A 21,629-nucleotide genomic window follows, 5' to 3' on the forward strand; every position below is an offset into this window, starting at 1 on the left:
GAAATATTGCCTCACTCAGCAATTTCAACCCATACCCTGTATCCTGGTAAGTTTCTCCCTGCTCATTTGCCAGTGGGGAGAGGGCAGTGTAGAGTCAACCAGACTGGGTGAAGGATGCAGCTGGAATGACTGAGTGAATCCTTTCCCACAATGGCGGTTGCCTTCCCTAACAAGGGAGAGAGTGAATCAGATGGGGGCTTTCTCCCCACCACCTCCTCCCTGAAACGGTCTCATCGTTAGATTCCGAACTCCACATTTCTGACTAAATATCAATTCTGCCTTCTGTCGTGGCGGGATTCGAATCCGGGAGTCCCCGGAACTGGGTTGATGGTCCAATCGATAATGGCACTCGGCCGTCACTCCTTCAATCCCCCTGTGAACTCGCTGGTGCTTGTTCAGGTGGGAGGAATAGGTGAAGCCCTTCCCGCACTGAGAGCAGGTGAATGGCCTCTCCCCGGTGTGGATCTGCTGGTGCCTCAGCAGGGTGGAGACCGAGGTAAAGGCCTTCCTACACTCGGGGCAGCTGAAGGGCCTCTCCCCCGCGTGGACCCACCGGTGGGCCAACAGGGCAGAGAAAAACATGAAGGCCTTCCCACAATCGGGACAGCTGAAGGGCTTTTCCCCTGTGTGGTCCTGTTGGTGGGCCAGCAGGTGGGAGGAATGTCTGAAAGCCTTCCCGCAGTCGGTGCAGGGGAATGGCCTCTCCCCGGTGTGACTGCGCCAATGAGTCTCCAGGGCAGATGGGAAACGGAAGCCTTTCCCACAGTCGCCACACTTCCACGGTTTCTCCACGGCCGAAGCTTCAGCTGCACATAAAAGCATTTCCAGCCCCTCCCTGCTGTGAATTCCTCTTCCCAGGCCATATAACTGTTTCAGGCTCCACACTCAGTGAGCTGCAACAGTGGGGTCTCTCATCCAGTCCCACTGATGCTGAAAACATACTCAGACAGGAACCAAAAAGCTTTGATCCCTCTCACAGAAATCACAGTCGAAAATCGTTGCGGTCCTGGTGGACTGAGTGACTGTCAGACATTGATGTTGAAGTGAGGACCGCAAATACTGGAGAGTCAGTCGAAAAATGTGGCACTGGAAAAGCACAGGGATGTCAGACAGCATCCGAGGAGCAGGAGGGTCAATGTTTCGGGCATAAGGTCTTCATAAGTTGATTGAGAAACTTCCGCCTTCAGATCTTCAAATACGCTGTAAAAAGAGATTACAAAAGTCATCACTATCAGACCAGGGTAGAAATTCAGAACAACGAATTCTACTTTCTGCAGAATATTCTTTTCTTTTATTATTCCACAAAATTGAAAGCACCATCCCACTCTCTCTCCCCCTCTGTTCTCACTCCGCTCGAACTAATTCTCCTGAAGGTGCTGATTCAGGATCTTACAGGGACAGAAAAGCAAAAACATTAAGACTGACATCTCTCTGCATTTTGGATACCTCCACCTGAAAGTTAATATCTTTCACAACACTGGGATCCTGCTGTGAGTGAGCAGGTCTGACTTTGGGAAGCAAATAAAATGTGTGTCAATTCAGGATGAAGCTGCCACGCAGCTTCTTGAGGAACAACCAGAAACAAGATGGTTAACATCCCTGGGAAGGGGAAGCAAAATGAGACGTCAAGGTCTTAACACTGACACCAGAGAGAAATTGAATATACTGACATGGCAAACGTTAGTGGAAAGCCAGAGTCATAGAGATATACAGTACAGAAACAGACCCTTCGGTCCAACTCGTCTGTAATGACCAGATATCGTAAATCAATCTGGAACCGTTTGCTCACACGTGGCCCATAGCTGGGGTCATCCCCACCCCCTTGTCCTGAGACCTTGATGCCTCCAAGCTGACCCTCAAAGGTTCGGTTTGTCCCTACATTCTTTCCCAGCAGTCTTTTGTAAGTTTTGAAAACTTTCCCAATCTTCTGAGTATAGGACTTGGGAAGTTATGTTGGAGCTGTACAGGACATTGTTCCAAATGTGGCCTAACCATTGTGTGCAATTAGGATTTCCTTCCTATCAGTAAGTGGTTGTGAAACGTCGACTTTTTCACCTCCTGCCTGTCTATTTTGCGAATTGAGACACAGACCTGGATCAACGTTTCCAGAGTCTGTCCCTCCCGGATTCAGTCTCTTTCCTTTCAATTGCTGCAAGTCAACAATTGAACCCCAGAATGAAAAAGAAATGGAAAAGGGAGCGAGATAAGAGAGTACCGTAGTCACATATCTGGGACACAGGAAGGAATTTGCAGTCTGGGTAAAGCTCAATCTTTATTCAGAGAGGATCAGGAGTCACAGCTTGAGAAGTTCATGGTCCAACTTCCGCATTCAGACAATGGGCTGGCTCTGATTGGTAGGAGGACCAGTCTTCTTCCAGTCCTCCAATGCTGCCTATTGGTCAATCAAAAGTAGGTCTCGCGCCTTTTTTTGCGCATGGTGATGAGCATGCTCAGTGTTTTGCTTACACTGGCCAGCATGCGCACTGCGTTGCTACAACCGGTAAACATGCGCAGTATGCTCTACGGGGATGTTGGTGTTACTGACAGATTTTGTGTCCAAATGCCAATAGGGGAAAAAGATAGAGCCACAATTTTTATCCCTGTGGCTCGATATTTTATTCCTTTTGCATTTTGTCTGGCTGCTCAATTTTTGTATGTCTTTTCCCTTTGTTGTGGGGACAAGGCGCTGAGACCAGAACTGGAGGGCATAGATTTAGGGTGAGAGGGGAAAGATTTCTGAGAGTCCTTAGGGGCAATCTTTTCGCACAGAGGGTGGTATGTTTATGGAATGAGCTGCCAGAGGAAGTGGTGGAGGCTGGTACAATTACATTATTTAAAATGCATCTGTATGGGGATATGAATAGGAAAGATTCAGAGGGATAAGGGGCAAATGCTGGCATATGGGTCACTAGATTAATTTAGGAAATCTGGTCAGTGTGGACCGAAGGGTTTGTTTCTGTGCTCTACAACTCTGTGACTCTATCTTTAGATAGTATGGAAAAAAAAGAGCATGAAAGCATGGGAAGGGTTAGAGCCTGGAGACCACTGCCAATTTGTTGCAAAGGATAGTGGAAAGCTCTTACTCTAATTAGCAGAGTAAGGTTGAGGCTGAAAGGTCACTATGGCAAGATGAGATAACAGTCAGTAAAGTTAGCCTCACCTACTAAATATGATTGACAGGATTGGGACAATAAATATTTGGGACATGACATTAAATATCTAATTAATAATTAGTAGAGTCAGCCTGCTTGAGACTATTGACAATAAATATCTAATCATGACATTAGGAAAATATTAAGTAGGGTCTGGAATGAAAGACTATTATTGCAAAAGTTGACAATAAATATCTAACTGTGACATTAGAATAACATTAAGTAGAATGTAGGAAAAAACTATAAGGGCACAACTAAAGAGATAATGGGAACTAACACCACTGGTTCATTGTGTAGCTCGAGTGAGGTACTTTTGATTAATATAGTTGGACGTGCTGATAAGCTAAGAGGAACATGAAAAATAAATATAAAAAACCACGGACCCTGAGGTTCGTGGGCATTCAAGAATCTGCATTCTCAGTGTCACGGTTTTGTGTTTTCAAATAAAAGACTCACTTCTTGAAGAACTCTCTGTGTCTCCTGGTGATTCTCTACATTTTCTCCACACGAATAGTTGGAACCAGTTTCATGAGACTAGGAATTGGCCATTCACCCCTTCCAGCCTGTCCTGAGCTGTGGTCGAACTGCGCAAGAATCAGAAAGATTTCAGCAGCTCTTTTTAAAAGTTGAACGTGCTTTCAAACTTTAATTATGTTTCCGAATATATCATTTTAGCTATTTTCATTTTTAAAGATCAGACATTTGTTACCCCGACTCCCAGTTGAGTCATCACCATCCATTCTCTCTCTCTCTTCTGAGAAGGGCTTGATACAGTGATCAAAGACGTCTGGAGGCATGAGAAAGACCAGGGTGGGGAGGGGGCACTGGGGAGAAAAGAGAGAGAATGCATGCGGGGCAGAGAATGGATGCGGGGTAGAGATACAGAATATGGACGGGGGCAGAGGATGTGGCTAGAGCAAGACTGGCAGGCCACAGGGTGAGGTTAGAGAAAGCCTGAGGGGGGCAGAGGTTGGGGAGAAGAGAAAGACTGTGGGGCCAGAGGGTGAGGTTAGAGAAACACTGAGGGGGGGCAGAGGTTGGGGAGAAGAGAAAGACTGGGGGGGACAGAGGGTGGGGTTAGAGAAAGACTGAGGGGGGCAGAGGTTGGGGAGAAGAGAAAGACTGGGGGGACAGAGGGTGGGGTTAGAGAAAGACTGAGGGGGGCAAAGGCTGGGGAGAAGAGAAAGACCTGCAGGGCAGAGGGTGGCGGACCAAAGAATGGGGCGTCAGAGAATGGGGAGGGGGAGAGAATAGTCGGCGTTTAGAGTATGGGGACAGAGAGAGAATGGACAGGGGTAGTGGGTGGGGTGGGCAAGAGAGAATGACTGGACAACAGACGGTGGAGGGCGATGGAAGAATGGATAGGGGGCAGAGGGTGGGTGGAGAGAGAATATAGATGGGAGAGATGGAGAGCAGAGGATGAGGGGAAGAGAGAGAATGCATGGGGAGGCAGACAGTGGGAAGTGGGTGGGATAACGGGTGCACAGGGTGGGGGGAGAGAGAGAGAATGGACAGTAGGTCGTGTGGGTGGCAGGAGGAATTGACGGGGACACTGTGTGAATTTTTGTGTCTTGGAGAGGGGGGCTGGTGGTAAAAGCATCCCACTCACTTCCAATATCCCCTTCTCTGCACACATGCAGTGTAGATTTTTGAGTCTGGGTGGGATGTTGTTCAGAGGGTCAGTGTGGACTCAATGGGTGGAATGGCCTGCTCCCACACTGTAGGGATCCTATGATTACGAGAGCTGTCAAACTAGCAACTTCTAATTGGTGAAGTTAAAGGCTAGCCAATCTTTAAGCAGTTTTCCATGCGTTCACTCGATTTGCCCTTTCAACATTCCTTGAATTTAGGGTGTTCCATTGTAGGGTTTAATTATGATCCAGAAAAAGCAGCATCTAGTCTCATCTGTGTGCAGAACCACCTCAACTGACTGAACAAGCGTAACAATTCTTCTGTCTGCTCTTTAGATGTGACATTCTTTCTTTCTTTCTCTCTCTCTCTCTCTCTCTCTCCCCAGTACCAGTCAGGTACCAGTCCCACAATTCTGTGTTACCCATGGAGGGAGGGGAAGGAAAGTGTCTCACTCTCAGACATTGGAGGGGAGGACAAAGTTTCAACCAGTGGGAAGTTAAAATTAAACCCTGCTTTTTTTTTGTTTTAAGAAACTCAAACTGCATCGACTTGGGGAGAATAAAAAAATGAAGAAAAGGGAGCTCAGAAAGTGTCCTCCCTGCAAGTGACATACACACATACACACACAATTCCCACTGCTCAGCCAGAGACTGTGCTGCCCCCATCCCCTCAGTCTAGGAGTAAACGTTGGAAAGGTGATAGTGTTGATAGTCAGGAGGATGGTCTCCGGCTACACTCTGATATCGATCAGCTGGTAAATGGGGTAGAGCGATGGAATTTAATCTTCAGGCATTCTGAGAAATTTAATAAGGGAAGGAAGTATGCAATAAATAGTGGGTCCCTACAAGAGGACTTTACTGTCCAAGTCCAGAGATTCCCAAAGTGCAGATAAAACGGGGGAGGGGGCGTGGTTTGGTGAGGAAGGCATAGGTTTGTACTTTTTCACACAGAGGGTGGTGCGTGCGTGCAATGAGCTGCTAGAGGAAATGGTGGAGGCTGGTCCCAACGCAACATTTAAAAGGCATCTGGATGGGTACTTGAATGGGTAGGGTTTAGACGGATATTGGCCAAATGCTGGCAAATGCGATAGATTAATTTAGGATATCTGGTCAGCATGGATGAGACGGACTGAAGGGTCGAGTTTCTGTACTGTACAACTCTCTGACCACCCACTTCATTTTGAAATCTTTTCACTGCCCCTTGCAACACCCTGTTAGGGTTCAGAGAGTGCCATGTCCTGAAACCTCCTTCCTCACGTCTCCTGTGTATTTTAAATCAATTCTGCAAGATTTAGGAAGCATAGGATGGGGAAGGAAACTGCAGGGGATAGACATATTAGAAATGTGGAGCTTATTCAAGGAAAAGTTACTGTGTGTCCTAGAAAAGTATATACCTGTCAGGCAGGGAGGAAGCTGTAGAGCACGCGAGCCATGGTTTGCGAAAGAAGTGGAATCTCTGGTCAAAAGGAAGAAGAAGGCTTATGTTAGGATGAGATGTGAAGGCTCAGTTAGGGCGCTTGAGGGTTACAAGGTAGCCAGGAAAGACCTAAAGAGAGAGCTCAGAAGAACCAGGATAAGACATGAGAAGTTGTTGGCGGATAGGATCAGGGTAAACCCTAAGGCTTTCTATTGGTATTTAAGGAATAAAAGAATGATGAGAGTAAGATTAGGGCCAATCAAGGATAGTAGTGGGAAGTTGTGTGTGGAGTCAGAGGAGATAGGGGAAGCACTAAATGAATATTTGTCAACAGTATTCACTCTGGAAAATGACAATGTTGTCGAGGAGATTACTGAGATACAGTCTACTAGACTAAGTGTGATTGAGGTTCACAAGGAAGAGGTATTAGAAATTCTACAGAGTGCGAAAATAGATAAGTCCCCTGGGCCGAATGGGAGTTATCCTAGGATCCTCTGGGAAGCCAGGGAGGAGATTGCCGAGCCTTTGGCATTGATCTTTAAATTGTCATTGTCTACAGGAATAGTGCCAGAAGACTGGAGGATAGCAAATGTGGATCCCCTGTTCAAGAAGGGGAGACAATCCTGGTAATTATAGACCAGTGAGCCTTACTTCAGTTGTTGGTAAAGTGTTGGAAAAGGTTATAAGAGATAGGATTTATAAGCATCTAGAAAAGAATAATTTGATTAGGGATAGTCAGCACAGTTTTGTGAAGGGTAGATTGTGCCTCACAAACCTTATTGAGTTCTTTGAGAAGGTGACCAAACAGGCAGATGAGAGTAAACCAGTTGATGTGGTGTATATGGATTTCAGCAAGGCATTCGATAAGGTTCCTCACAGTAGGCTATTGTACAAAATGCGGAGGAGTGGGATTATGGGAGATATAGCAATTTGGATCAGTAATTGGCTTGCTGAAAGAAGACAGAGGGTGATGGTTGTCAGGAAGTGTTCATCCTGAAGTCCGGTTACCAGTGGTGTACCACAAGGGTCGGTGTTGGGTCCACTGCTGTTCATCATTTTTATAAATGACCTGAATGAGGGCGTAGAAGGGTGGGTTAGTAAATTTGCAGATGACACTAAGGTCGGTAGAATTGTGGATAGTGATGAAGGATGTTGTCGGTTACAGAGAGACATAGATAAGCTGCAGAGCTGGGCTGAGAGGTGGCAAATGGAGTTTAATGCGGACAAGTGTGAGGTGATTCGCTTTGGTCGGAGTAACCAGAATGCAAAGTACTGGGCTAATGGTAAGATTCTTGGTAGTGTAGATGAGCAGAGAGATCTCGGTGTCCAGGTACACAGATCCTTGAAAGTTGCCACCCAGGTTGACAGGGCTGTTAAGAAGGCATACAGTGTTTTAGCTTTTATTAATAGAGGGATCGAGTTCTGGAACCATGAGGTTATGCTACAGCTGTACAAGACTCTGGTGCGGCCGCACTTGGAGTCTTGTGTACAGTTCTGGTCACCACATTATAAGAAGGATGTGGAAGCTTTGGAAAGGGTGCAGAGGAGATTTACTAGGATGTTGTCTGGTATGGAGGGAAGGTCTTACGAGGAAAGGCTGAGGGACTTGAGGCTGTTTTCGTTAGAGAGAAGAAGGTTGAGAGGTGACTTAATAGAGACATATAAGATAATCAGAGAGTTAGATAGGGTGGACAGGGAGAGCCTTTTTCCAAGAATGGTGACGACGAGCACAAGGGGGCATAGCTTTAAATTGAGGGGTGATAGATATAGGACAGATGTCAGAGGTAGTTTCTTTACTCAGAGAGTAGTAAGGGTATGGAATGCTTTGCCTACAATGATAGTAGATTTGCCAATTTTATGTACATTTAATCATATTGGACAAGCTTATGGACGTACATGGAATAGTGTAGGTTAGATGGGCTTCAGATTGGTATGACAGGTTGGCGCAACATCGAGGGCCGAAGGGCCTGTACTGCACTGTAATGTTCTATGTTCTATGTAATACCGATTGTATGTTACTGGTTTTGTACTTTAAACACACAGACACATACAATATAATCAGAATTTCTATTTGGTATGGACAGTAATGACTTTTTCAACTTTATTTACAGGGTATCAGAAGGGGAAGATCTGCAGATACAAATCTCGGAAGAAATTCCATAACAAGATCTGACAGGGTCACTCAATATCATTGGGGGTTTGAATTTGGAAGGAGAAATCCATTCTACATGCTTCAAAAGGTACTGGACATCAGTGTGACCAGAGAAGCACTCAGGCAGGAACACACCAGTGAACTGAGTTTTAACTGGTTACACAGACTGAGAGTGAGTGTGTCCCAGTGAGCTGACTGTGGGAAGGAGCTTTAATCAGTTACACAGACTGAAAGAGAGAGGGGCTGGGGCATGTTTTTGTTTACCCTGGAGTATCAGAGCCTGAGGTGTGACCTTATAGAGGTTTATAAAATCATGAGGGGCATAGATACGGCGAATAGCCTAGGTCTATTTCCCCAGGGTGGGTGAGTCGCAAACTAGAAGGCATAAGTTTTAGGTGAGAATAGAAAGATTTAAAAGAGACCTAAGGGACAAATTTTCATGCAGAGGGTGGTGCATGTATGAAATGAACTGCCAGACGAAGTGTTGGAGGTGGGACAATTACAAAATTAAAATGTGCCCAGATAAATATTTTGGGTTTAGAAGGATATAGGGCAAATACTGGAACTTGGGACTGAGTCATATTGGGAAATTTGCTCAGCATGGATGAGTTGAACCGAAGAGCCTGTTTCCATGCAGTGTGACTCTCTAAGTCTATTCCAGTTTCAGCAGATTTGTGGTGGGTAAAAGTGGCTCATGTCCCCTTTCTTGGGAATTTTGGAAAATATAAAGGGGCTGTTAAAAGTACTTTAACTTTGGGAACACTGCATCTTGTAAGTGCATTTGTCAAATATTTTCAGAGAAATTTGCTACAACTGGCAGACTGAAAGTTTTCCCACGGAATGTTACACAGATATTAAGAATGTTACCTTCTGTAAAACATTTTGCTGAAAAAAGAAGAATTATTCAACTTGCTAACATGATGCAAATGTTGGAGAGAAAGGAAACTGCCAAGATCAAAAAAGTTGATGAAAGTCAACACTTATCAGATTTTTTCAGTTCTAGAAACACTTTCACTGGAGACACCCAGAAGAGGGGTGTCTCATACCTATTCTTTCAATTAGTTGTGAAATAGTGTTTGTGTGTCTTAATTGTTAAGTCATACCTGGCATATGGAAAGATGGCTATGGCTGTTGGAGGTCAGTCATCTCCAGGACGTCTCTGCAGGAGTTCATAGGGTAGTGTTCTAGGCCCAACCATCTTCATCAATGACCTTCGTCCATCATAAGGTGGAGATGTTCGCCACTAATTGCACAATGTTTAGCACTATTCACAACTCCTCACAAACTGAACAGTTCAGTTTGAAATGCAACAAGATCTAAACCACATCCAATGGGCTGATGAGTAGCAAGTAACATGCATGCCTTGCAAAATGCCAAGGAGTGACTCATCCACAAAAGAGATAATCTGACCACTGACCTGTGATATCAACAATGTTACTGTCACTAAATGCCCCATGATCAATATCCTTGGGGTTGAACATTGAGCAGAAACTCAACTCGAAGAACCACATACACACAGTGGCTACAAGAGCAGATCATAGGCCAGGAATACTTCAGACAAGTAACTCACCTCCTGACTCCCCAAACTGTATTCTATCTTCTACAAGGCACAAGTCTGCAGTGAAATAGAATACTCACCCACCAGCTTGGATGGATGCAGCCTCAACAGCATTCAAAAAGATTGGTACCATTCAGGAAAAAGTCGCCTGCTTGATTGGCACCATTTCCACATACATCCACATTCAGAAGCCGTAGTGTGTACTATTTAGAAGACGCACTGCAGAAATTCACCAAAGGTCCAAAAGGATGTGCAGGGTCAGGTGAATTGGCCATGCTAAATTGCCCGTAGTGTTAGGTAAGGGGTAAATGTAGGGGTATGGGTGGGTTTCGCTTCGGCGGGTCGGTGTGGACTTGTTGGGCCGAAGGGCCTGTTTCCACACTGTAATCTAATCTAATCTAATCCTGAGAAAATATCTTCCAAACCAACAACCACTTCCACCTAGAAGGACCAGGACAACAGATACTTGGGACCACAACCTCTTGCAAGTAACCCTCCAAGCCACTCACCATCTTGACATGGAAACATATTGCCATTCCTTCAGTGTCGCTGGGTCTAAATCCTGGAATTCCCTGCCGAAGGGCATTGTGGGTCACCGTGCAGCATATTGACCACCCCCTTCTCCAGGGAAACTAAATGCTGGCAACTTCCATGTAGCACAAGTAACTTTTAATAAATTATCGAAACAGAGGGTTGGAATCTACAAACGAAAAAAAATAATGTTAAGGAGGGACAGATGAATGGCATTGATTCCGTCCTTATTTGAAGACAGATAAAGAGCGACATACTGACACTGAGTTAGAAATAGAGTTTAGAGTTAAACACCTGCAGGGTTTCGCTCAGTGAATAAATTTAAAATCGATTAAAGATTGGCTCCTCACGCGTATTTCACTACCACGTGAATGGGTCGGTTAAGAAGGCATTTGGGACACTTGATTTCATTAATGGCAGCTATAGCTCCCACAATCCAAGGCGGTGCAGAAACCTCTCTATTTGGCCGCGTGCAGAGCGCATACATGCTGTGAGGGATGTGCTGGTGCGCATGTGTGAGATCGGGAAGGGACCCCGCCCTTCATCGTTCTGATGGACGGGCAGACCAACCTTTGGGAAACTCTGGAGGACCGGAAGGAGACGCGTCCTCCAGTCAATCAGAGCCACCCCCGTATTGGCTGAATGCGGAAGGTGGGCCATGAGCCTCTGCTGCCCTCTCTCACTCAGAGAAGACTGAGCTTTACCCCAGACGGCAACTTCCTTTCTCTATCTAACATCTGTGAGCACAACACCCTCTTTTCTCACCCTCCCCTCCTTTTCTCATCCTGGAGTTCAGCTGTTGGTTTGTATCAACTGGAGAGAAAGCAAGTCAATCCAGGGGAGGGCACAGAGTCTGGATAAGGTTGCTCTCGATCTGTGTCTATTAAAACCATCGACAGGCTTTGTGAGAGATTTGATTTGATTTGATTTGATTTATTGCCACAACGAGACATTGACAAGATGCAGATCTGGGCTGATAAGTGGCAGATGGAGTTCAACGTGGAAAAGTGTGACGTTATCCACTTTGGAAGGTTGAATCGGAATGCAGAACACAGGATTCTTGGCAGTGTGGAGAACAGAGGAATGTTGGGGTCCATGTCCACAGATCCCTCAAAATTGCCACGCAAGTTGATAGTGTTGTTAATGAGACTTATGGTGTGTTGGTTTTCATTATTAGGGGGATTGAGTTTAAGAGCTGTGAGGTTGTCCTGCAGCTTTATAGCATCCTGGTTAGACCACACTTGGAATATTGTGTTCAGTTCTGGTCACCTCATTATTACGAAAGATATGGAAGCCTAGAGCGGGTGCAGAGGAGTTTTATCAGGACGCTGCCTGGACTGGAGGGCACGTCTTATGAAGAAAGGTTGAGGGAGCTAGGGTTTTTCTCACTGGAGGATTATTAACATTTATTTTCCCAGAATTTCCAGGAAACAGGACTTATGTCAATTTCACCAACCAGGATTCTCCTGAAATTGGGTGCACTAAAAACATTCAGCTGGAAGATTATCAGCAAAAGGTTCTGGTTTCAGTTATAGACTTACATGACACGGAAACAGAGCTTTTGGTTCAACAATCTGACCCAGTCCCAATTTCAGGCATTTGGCTGCTATCCCTCTAAACCCAAACCCTTCATCCAGACACCTTTCAAATGTTGTAATTGTTCCCACCTCCACCACTTCCTCTGGCAGCTCATTCCATACATACACCATCCTAAGCATGAACAAGGTGCCCCTTAGGTCCTTTATAAATCTTTCCCCCTCTCACCTTAAACCTATGCTTAAACCTATGTCTTACTTTGGTGGTAGGCAAAGTAATGGAAAGGATACTGAGGGATAGGATTTATGAGTATCTGGAAACACACTGTTTGATTAGGGACAGCCAGCACGGATTTGTGACGGGTCGGTCTTGCCTTACAAGTCTTATTGAATTCTTTGAGGAGGTGACCAAGCATGTGGATGAGGGTAGAGCAGTGGATGTAGTGTACATGGATTTTAGTAAGGCATTTGATAAGGTTCCCCATGGTAGGCTTATGCGGAAAGTCAGGAGGCATGGGATCGTGGGAAAATTGGCCAGTTGGATGGAGAACTGGCTAACTGGTCGAAGTCAGAGAGTGGTGGTAGATGGTAAATATTCAGCCTGGAGCTTCAGTTACAAGTGGAGTTCAGCAGGGATCAGTTCTGGGTCCTCTGCTGTTTGTAATTTTTATTAATGACTTGGAAGAGGGAGTCGAAGGGTGGGTCAGTAAATTTGCAGATGATACGAAGATTAGTGGATTTGTGGATAGTGAGGAGAGCTGTTGTCAGCTGCAAAGGGACTTAGATATGATGCAGAGCTGGGCTGAGGAGTGGCAGATGGAGTTCAACCCTGTCAAGTGTGAGGTTGTCCATTTTGGAAGGACAAATAAGAATGCAGAATACAGGGTTAACGGTAGGGTTCTTAGTAAGGTGGAGGAGCAGAGGGATCTTGGGGTCTATGTTCATAGCTTTTTGAAAGTTACCACTCAGGTGGATAAAGCTTGTAAGAAGGCCTATGGTGTATTAGCATTCATTAGTAGAGGGATTGAATTCAAGAGTCATGAGGTGATGTTGCAGCTGTACAGGACCTTGGTAAGGCCACATTTGGAGTACTGTGTGCAGTTCTGGTCACCTCACTTTAGGCAAGATGTGAAAGCTTTGGAGAGGGTGCAGAGGAGATTTACCAGAATGTTGCCTGGAATGGAGAATAGGTCGTACGAGGATAGGTTGAGAGTGCTAGGCCTTTTCTCATTGGAACGGCGAAGGATGAGGGGTGACTTGATACAGGTTTATAAGATGATCAGGGGAATGGATAGAGTAGACAGTCAGAGACGTTTTCCCCGGGTACAACAGAGTGTTACAAGGATACATAAATTTAAGTTGAAGGATGGACGGTATAGGGGGCTGTCAGGGGTAGGTTCTCTACACAGAGAGTGGTGGGGGCATGGAATGCGCTGCCTATGGGAGTGGCAGAGTCAGAAGCATTGGTGACCTTAAAGTTGCAATTGGATAGGTACATGGATAGGTGCCGAAGCTAGGACAAATATTTGGCATAACATCGTGCTGTATTGTTCTATGTTCTATGCCCTCTAGTTCTGGACTCTGTACCCTGAGGATAAAAGACCTTCGTATTCACCCTCTCCAGGCCCATCATAATTGTATAAACCTCTGTATGGTCACTCCTCAGGTGCTGATGCTCCAGGGTTAAAACTCCCCAGTCTCTCCCTATAACTCAACCTCCAGTCCCAGCAACATCCCTGCAACTCTTTTCTGCAGCCTCTCAAGTTTAACAGGGTCCTTCCACATGAATGGCCACTAGACTTCCATGCTGTGTTCTAAAAGTGGTCTCACCAATGTCCTGTACAGCCACAAAATAATGTCCCAACTCCTATACTCAATGCTGTGACCCATGAAAGCAAGCACTTTCTTGACCACCCTTCCACTTTCAAAGAATTATGTGCCCACACTCCTGGTACTATTTATTCAGCAACACTTCCCAGGGCTCTACCATTCACTGTATGAGTCTGCCCTGCTTAGTCTTCTCCAGTTTTGTTCCATTTGCTCACACAGGCGTGTCTTGTTGACTTTGTTCTGAGCAGTGTGGAAGCTTTCTTCCTTTCATACCTTCATTAACACCCAAATGATCTCAATTACTTGTTCACCATTGTTAGCAATCTATGCATTTGGCTCTGGGTACTCTCACCATGTGTTCCCCTCGCTCTTAGTCCCTTCTCTGTCTACGACATAAGAACCAGCATTTCCCAGCCCCTTTCAGTTTTGAACAAGCGTGAAATCAGACTCGAGACATTAACTGTTTCTCTCTCCACACGTTTCCTGACCTGAAGACTTCACCACCCCCCCCCCCCCCCCCCCCCCCAGTCCACACAAGGATAGAAATGTCAGCACCTGTTTCTCCAAATGTCCTGTTTGATTTGCCCATGATACATTCCTTGGATTTGGAGTGTTCTAATGTAGTGTTTAATAGGGATCCATCAAAAGCTACATCCAGTCTTGTCTGAGAGCAGAACCAACTCAACAGACTGGACAAGCTGCACAATTCTTCTGTGTGCTCTGTAGGTGTGACATTCTCTCTCTCTCTCTAACCCAACAGGATTACAGACGTTGGGAATACCATTCTCCCTAAACATGATTCCTAATCCACAGTTATTCCAGACTTACATGCGTAATATCTAAACCTAAATAGTTAAAGCTCCTCAGCCTGATCTCCCACAAACAATAGAATAGTTTCAGCACAGAAGGAACGTGCTCTAATGGAACAATGTCTGTTCTTAAATTCCACATAAAGTTTAATATTGCATTAACCTGTTATAAATGGTGTCTGTTTCTGAAAGTCACAGGGAGGCATGCTTTTTGGGGAACCCTATTGGAGTTTTCTGATCACAGAATCAGACAGGACAAATAAGGCCCTTTGGCCCATCAAGTGTGTCCCACCAATATATTATCATTTCCACAAGATTCATTGAGCTGTACAGCATGGAACCAGACACTTTGATGTCCAAAACTAGAGGTCATAGGTTTAAGGTGAGAGAGAAGGGGATCTAAGGGGCAACCTTTTCACACAGGAGGTGATGTGTGTATGGCATTAACTACCAGAGGAAGTGGTGGAGACTGGTACAGTTACAACATTTCAAAGGCATCTGGGTGGATACATGAGTTGAGAGAGGTATGGGTCAACTGCTGGCAAATGGGATGAGATAAATTTCGGATATCTGGTCAGTGTGGCCAAGTTGGATGGAAAGGTCACTTGTTGTGTGGCTTAGAGCCCGGGAACATCACTGGGTCACCCGGACCCTGACAATTTCCAAATGGCTCCGGGTATTTCTCACAAAAGCCACCGTCAGAAACTTTAGATTTCCTTTTTGTCCAGCCTTCAGCACTGGCGAGCATTCTCTGTTCCTGTTATGGGATCGTGTTCAAATAGCAACCAAAATCAGTGAGTGGTCAAAATAGCCTCTTTATTCAGCAACCGCAAGTTGTACAAGTTTGAGGTGGTGATGGAATCCTGAAAGACCGTCCTTACAGCAGCCACTTTACACACAGTTCTTACATATACTAACATTCCGTTACTATGGTTTTCCAGCGTTTTATCTATTGTACACAAATGCTGGCTGCTACCCCGATAGGATTGAGATTGTCTGTATGGTCTGCTTGCAGAATTAAGCGGTATCAGTCCTTTTGTCTTTTAAGTTAGTAAATGTTAGTAAAAAATACTAGGACTGTATGCTCTAAATAAGTTAGACATGGTACCTGCCCCGAATAAAAGAATATTAAACTGCTTACCGTAGCTGGGTTGTGAGATTTGTTGAGTATTTGCCGGCGTGAGTTTCATTCATTCATGCAATTTCACAGAAGCGAAGTCTCGACAGTCAGTTTCTTAAAGGGGACAGTGGCTGTGAGTCAGGGAAACTGTTTGATGTTCTGTATCTATTCAGGTCCTGAGAGATGGTTGACAAGGGTTGATTAATATTATAATCTTTCATAAGACAAGACTTTCATGGAGAGAAGATGGCGGGGGACTGGTATTGTTCTGAATACATTACTATTTTGACAGTGATTCAGAGGGAGCTTTTGATGTAGAAATAGGCCTAAACACTGCTTGTAGCAAGAGCTGATAAGGGTTGAAGGTGTGAAAAAGCAGGAATGAGTTGAAAGGGGTGTTTTAATTTAGTCTATCTTGTAATCTCAAAATATACTGCAAAACCACGGTTTTATGAATGAATGAATGAATGAAGCCGCATTATAGCAAGGAATTATAAATGAATGAAATGGGAATGTGGTATTATTAGATATAGGGCTCTTGTGAGCAGGTTAGTAAAGACTTATGAATGAGTAAATAGAAAGTGTTTGTGAGTGGGTTAGTAAGGAGACCTATTATACAACATCTCACGCCATGTTATCGTCCTAACAGCCTTGTGGGGGAGGGAGAAACCTGAGCCAATCTTTGCACAGGGTAGATTTCTTCACAGAGTCAAACATGACATGTATACACCTCCCAATTCCACTGCATGTTCCAAATCAGTAAATGTATCTTAATATGTGCTCAACTCACCAGGGAAAGTATGCCCTCTTGAATACTAATACAAGTCACACCAACAAGCATCCAAACGTTCTCTACTCGGTGTGGCTGGATTGGTGTCTGATTAGATGGGATGACTGATTGAACACCTTTCTGCCAATGGAGCAGGTGAATGGTCTCTCCCCACTGTGGACAGGCTGGTGTCTCAACAGGGAAGACCAATCAATGAATCCCTTCCTGGACACTGAGCAGGTGAACGGCTCTCCCCAGCGTGGACCCGCTGATGACTCTGCAGGTTGGAGGACTGAACGAATCTTTTCCCGCACACAGAGCAGGTAAATGGCTTCTCCCCTGTGTGGACCCACTGGTGGGTCCCCAGGGTGGATGATTGGTTGAACCCCTTGCTGCACATGGAGCAGGTGAACGACCTCTCCCTGGTGTGGACATGCTCCGTCAATTGAAAGAAAACTAGATTTACCATTTAAGGCCATACATGTTATTCTGCTAAGTTACTCCTGTTAATTGGTAATTTATTTTGTTTAAAATGTGAGAAGTTAATGAGCAGTTTTTCCAGTTAATCACTGGGTATTCAAATGTCTCTTCAAAATTAGAGACTATAACAAAATTAGGTGTCATTGTGGGATTTTGAATCTGGAGGATATGCTTGGTAAAGTTGGAATGAACAATATTTCAAAGTGAATGTTATCGTGTTAAGTACTAAGACTTTCTGGAGAGGAAAGACTTGCCTTTGTGTGTTTTGCAACACTTAACCAAGGTCAGTTCTATAGAATAAGCAGACAGATTGATGCGAGAGTTGAGAGCTGGGACAAAACATCAGAAATAATGCAGGCAGGAGCACAGCAATTAGAGTTAGAAAGTTAGCCAAAAATATAAAAACAGGAAGGAAAGTTTCATCAGCTTTTCTTAAAAAAAGTTAACAAAGTAAATGTTGGTTCTGTAGAAAATGTCTGGGGATTCAATAACGGAGGATAAAGAGATGGCAGATGAATTGAAAAGAATTTGAATCTATCTTCACTAGAGAGGATACAAGTAATAGCCCAGAACCAGCTAGAAATCAGGAACTGAAAGGGAAGGAGGCACTGAAGACAGTAACAATTACCAGGGAAGTAGTACTGAGTAAAGTGGTGGAACTATGAGCTGACAAGTCCCAGGTACTCGAAGGATTTCATCCAAGACCCTTAAAGAAAAACTGCCGGTGAAATAGTTAATGCATTGGTTTTAATTTTCCAAACCCCATTAGTTTCAGGGAAGGTTCCTTTAGATTGGAAAACTCTTTTCTTCAAAAAAGGAGGCCGAGAACAAGAAACTGCAGACCATTTACCTTAACATATGTCAAAGGGAAAATATTCAAAGCTATTATTAAAGATGCTATGACAGAACTTATATAAGTTCAAGGTAATCGGGCAGCGTGAATGTGTTTTAGTCAATGGGGGATAATGTTGTAATAATGTTTTGAAGAACGACCATTCCCCACTGCGACTGAGCTGATAAATCTCCAGTGCCGATAGGGAATGGAATCCCTTCCCACAGTCCCCACATTTCCAGGGCTTCTCCGCAGTTTGGTATCCTTTTGGCTTTCTGTTTCTGATGAACAACTGAAACTGTGATCACACTCAGGAAACGTGTACAGTCACCCCCTTGCTGCGAATAGTGTAATGTTTCTTCATCTGTGTAACTGGTTACAGCTCCTTCTCACAGACAGCTCACTGGGACACACTCTCTCTCAACAAGGGGAAAAGGCATACGAAAGTTATGCAGCAAGACAAGATGCAAAAGTAATAAAATGTCGAGCCACAGGGGGAAAAAAATTGTGACTCGATCTCTTCCTATTGGCATTTGGAAACTTAATATCTATTGGGAACACCAGCATCCACGCAGAGCATACTGCGCATGTTTGCCGGTGTCAGAAACTCAGTGCGCATGCCCACCAGTGTCAGCAAAACATGAGCATGCTTGTCGCTGTCCGCAAAATGGGGCGCGCGACCTTCTTTTAATTGACCAATAGAGAGCACTGGAGGACCGGAAGAAGACAGTGGCTACCGTTCGGAGCTACTATTGTCTGAATGCGGAAGTTCGACCATGAGCTACTGAAGCTGCTACTCGTGTTCCTCCCTCTCTGAATGAAGATTGAGCTTCACCCAGACTGCAAATTCCTTCCTCTGTCCAAGATCTGTGAGTATGGTTCTCTCTTTTCTCGCCCTCGTCTTTCCGCTTCTTTCTCATTCTGGGGTTGACTTGCAACAACTGAAAGGAAAGCGAATGAATCGGGGAAGGGAGAGACTCTGGAAACATTGGTCCAGGTGTGTGTCTCAATTGGCAAGATTAATAGGCAGGAGGTTGGAAGAACACAGCAAGCCAGGTAGAATCAGGAGGTGGAGAAGTCAACGTTTTGGGTGTAATATTTTTTCAAGACTGGGGATGGATGCAGATAAAGGACTTGCTGGGGGCAGGGTGGTGAAGTGGGGATAGGTAAACAGGCTGAGGGTACGACGTGGTTGGTCAATGGGAGAAAGGAATCTGCTTGGTAGCAGGGAGCAGTGGAAATGAGGGGTCGGGGCTGGGAAGGGAGTGGGGTGATGGGAAGGGTGGATATTTGAAATTGGAGAACTGAATGTTGAGTCCTCTGAGCTGTAGGAAGATAGGGTGTTGTTCCTCCAATGTGCAGTTTGGTTCGTTGTGGCAATGGAGGAGGCCAAAGGTGTTCTTGTCAGAAAGGGAGTAGGAAGGGGAAATAAAATGGGTGGTGACTGGGAGGTCCGGTCGGCCTCTGCGGACCCAGCTGTGATGCTCGGCAAACCTTTCCCCAAGTTTCTGCTTGGTCTCCCCAATGTAGAGAATACCACAATTTGCAAACACATGGCAAATGCAGTACCATAATGCGAAGTTATAGCCTTTGCTGTGGGGGAAAAAAACAGAAAGGAGGTGTATTGTTTAAAAGGAGATGTATTGGGTCGTGAAGAAAGTGAGAGCGGCAGATGCTGGAGATCAGAGTTGAAAAGTATGGTGCTGGAAAAAGCACAGCAGGTCAGGCAGCATCTGAGGAGCATGAGAGTTAATGTTTCGGGCATAAGCTCATCAGGAATGATGTCTGGACACACCAAGGGGCCTCAGCGTCCTTCTACATCAGTCAATGCCAGTTGTCAGACAGGTGCAGCAAGCAATCAGCAAGGCAAGTGGTATATGAGCAAGAGGAATTGAGTTCAGAAGTGGGGGTGTCTTACTGCAGTTAGGGGGTCATTGAATATATTCAAGGCTGAACTCATCTGATTTTAGAAAAACAATGAAGTGGAGGAAGACAAGAAAATGGTTTTAAGACCAGTACAGAACAGTTCCAGAGTCATACAGCACAGAAACAGACCCTTCAGTCCAACTAGTTCATGCTGTCTATATTCACAAACTAAACTCGTCCTACCTGCCTGTGTTTGGCCCATATTCCTCCAATACTTTTGTATTCATGTACTTATCCAAATGTCTTTTAAATGTCAAACTGTATCCACCACTTCCTCTGAACATTCTTTCCACACTTGAACTACGTGTGAAAAGAAAATGGTGCCCCTTATGTTTTTTAAAAATGTTTCTCCTCTCACCTTCAAAATTTGCTCTCTGATCTTGAAACAGCCATCTTCGGGAAGGGCACCTGCCAATCACCTCATCCTTACCCCTCATGATTTTATACATCTCTTTAAGGTCACCTATCAACCTCGTATGCTCCAGTGAAAAAGTCCCAGCCTATCCAATTAGATATAGCTAGATTCGTAGGAGAAAGTGAGGACTGCAGATACTGGAGACCAGAGTTGAGTAGTGTGGTGCTGGAAAAACACAGCAGGCCAGGCAGCATCTGAGGAGCAGGAGAGTTAATGTTTCGGGTATGAGCTCTTCATCAGGAATGATGTGTGGCTTCATTCCTGAAGAAGGTTTTATGCCCGAAACGTTGATTCTCCTACTCCTCGGATGCTGCCTGGCCTGCTGTGTTTTTCCAGTACCACACTTCTCAACTCTGGTCTCCAGCATCTGCAGTCCTCACTTTTCCTAGTTGATCTTAACCTACTGCAAATCCTCTTGCAAGGTTGCCTACCTTGAAGAAGCTCTCCTCCTCCCTCTAAAATAGGTAGATTCGTATCCAGTTATGATCTGTTCAGTGTGGTGCATGCTCGAAAGACCAAATGGTCGACTCCTGCTCCCAATTCTCTCGCTGTGTCCAGGATAACAAGAGACCATAAGACAGGAGCAGAAATTAGGCCATTCAGCCCATCAGGTCTGCTCATACCACTCAATCGTGGCTAATAAGTTTATCAACCCCATACTCTCGCTTTCTCCCCGTAACCCTCAATCCCCTTGGCACTCAAGAAGTTACCTTGCTCTGTCTTAAATATCCTCAGTGACCTGGCCTCCATAGATTCACCGCTGTATGGCTGAAGAAGTTTCTCCTTATCTCCATTCTAAAAGGCCTTCTCTTTACTCTCAGGCTATGCTCTCGAGTCTTAGTCTCTCCGACCAATGGAAACATCTTCCCAACTTGCACTCTGTCCATGCTGTTTAGTATTCTGTATGTCTCAATTAGATATCCCCTGAGTTAATTAGCATGAACCAGACCCTTCAGAATGAGGTACAGCAGGGTTTAGATTCAACAAAGTGAGAATGGAGGGCTGTGGAATGGAGGTTTTCAGCTTTTAGGGAATATGAGAGGAAAGAGAGTTCACTCTAAATTAGAATTGATCGGATGAGCCAATGGGCCGAGGAGTGGCGGATGGAGTTTAATTTTGAGAAATGTGATGTTTACATTTTGGTAAGGAAATCCCGGCAGGACTGACACATGTAAGGGGAGTGTTGCGGAACAAAGAGACCTTGGGGTGCGGGTTCGTGGTTCTTTGAAAGTGGAGTTGCAGCTATATAGGAGAATGAAGATGGTGTTTGGTATGCTTTTCTTTATTGGTCAGAATATTGAGTACAGGAGTTGAGGTCATGTTCCTGCTGTACAGTATGTTGTTTAGGACACTTTTGGAATACTGCGTTTGGACACTATGGGCAATTTAGCATGGCAAATCTAAATCAAGGCCAGTAAGCAATGTCGTGATGTGGAAAGTGAACACCAGAGAAAGATAGAAAGGGACAAGGA

General features: G+C 44.9%; 1 protein-coding gene and 1 long non-coding RNA gene across 2 annotated transcripts in view; one reads left to right on the forward strand and one right to left on the reverse strand.

Moving 5' to 3' along the window:
- LOC148144758 (uncharacterized) overlaps positions 1–21,629 on the forward strand; it is a gene marked incomplete at its 3' end in the record, with an annotated part of 211,087 nt that overhangs the window by 171,864 nt on the left and 17,594 nt on the right. The gene's annotated exons all lie outside the window — the stretch shown is intronic.
- On the reverse strand, positions 886–20,361 carry LOC148144760 (uncharacterized). The gene is made up of 4 exons (XR_015751646.1): positions 15,757–20,361; positions 10,420–10,610; positions 3,609–3,736; positions 886–1,200 (listed from the first exon to the last, which is right to left on the reverse strand). It is a non-coding gene; the product is annotated as an uncharacterized LOC148144760 (long non-coding RNA).

This window comes from Chiloscyllium plagiosum, unplaced genomic scaffold (assembly GCF_037043375.1).
Source record: "Chiloscyllium plagiosum isolate Xiang-an unplaced genomic scaffold, Cpla_swu_hap1 HiC_scaffold_27, whole genome shotgun sequence".
In the NCBI taxonomy this organism is placed as follows: Eukaryota; Metazoa; Chordata; class Chondrichthyes; order Orectolobiformes; family Hemiscylliidae; genus Chiloscyllium; species Chiloscyllium plagiosum.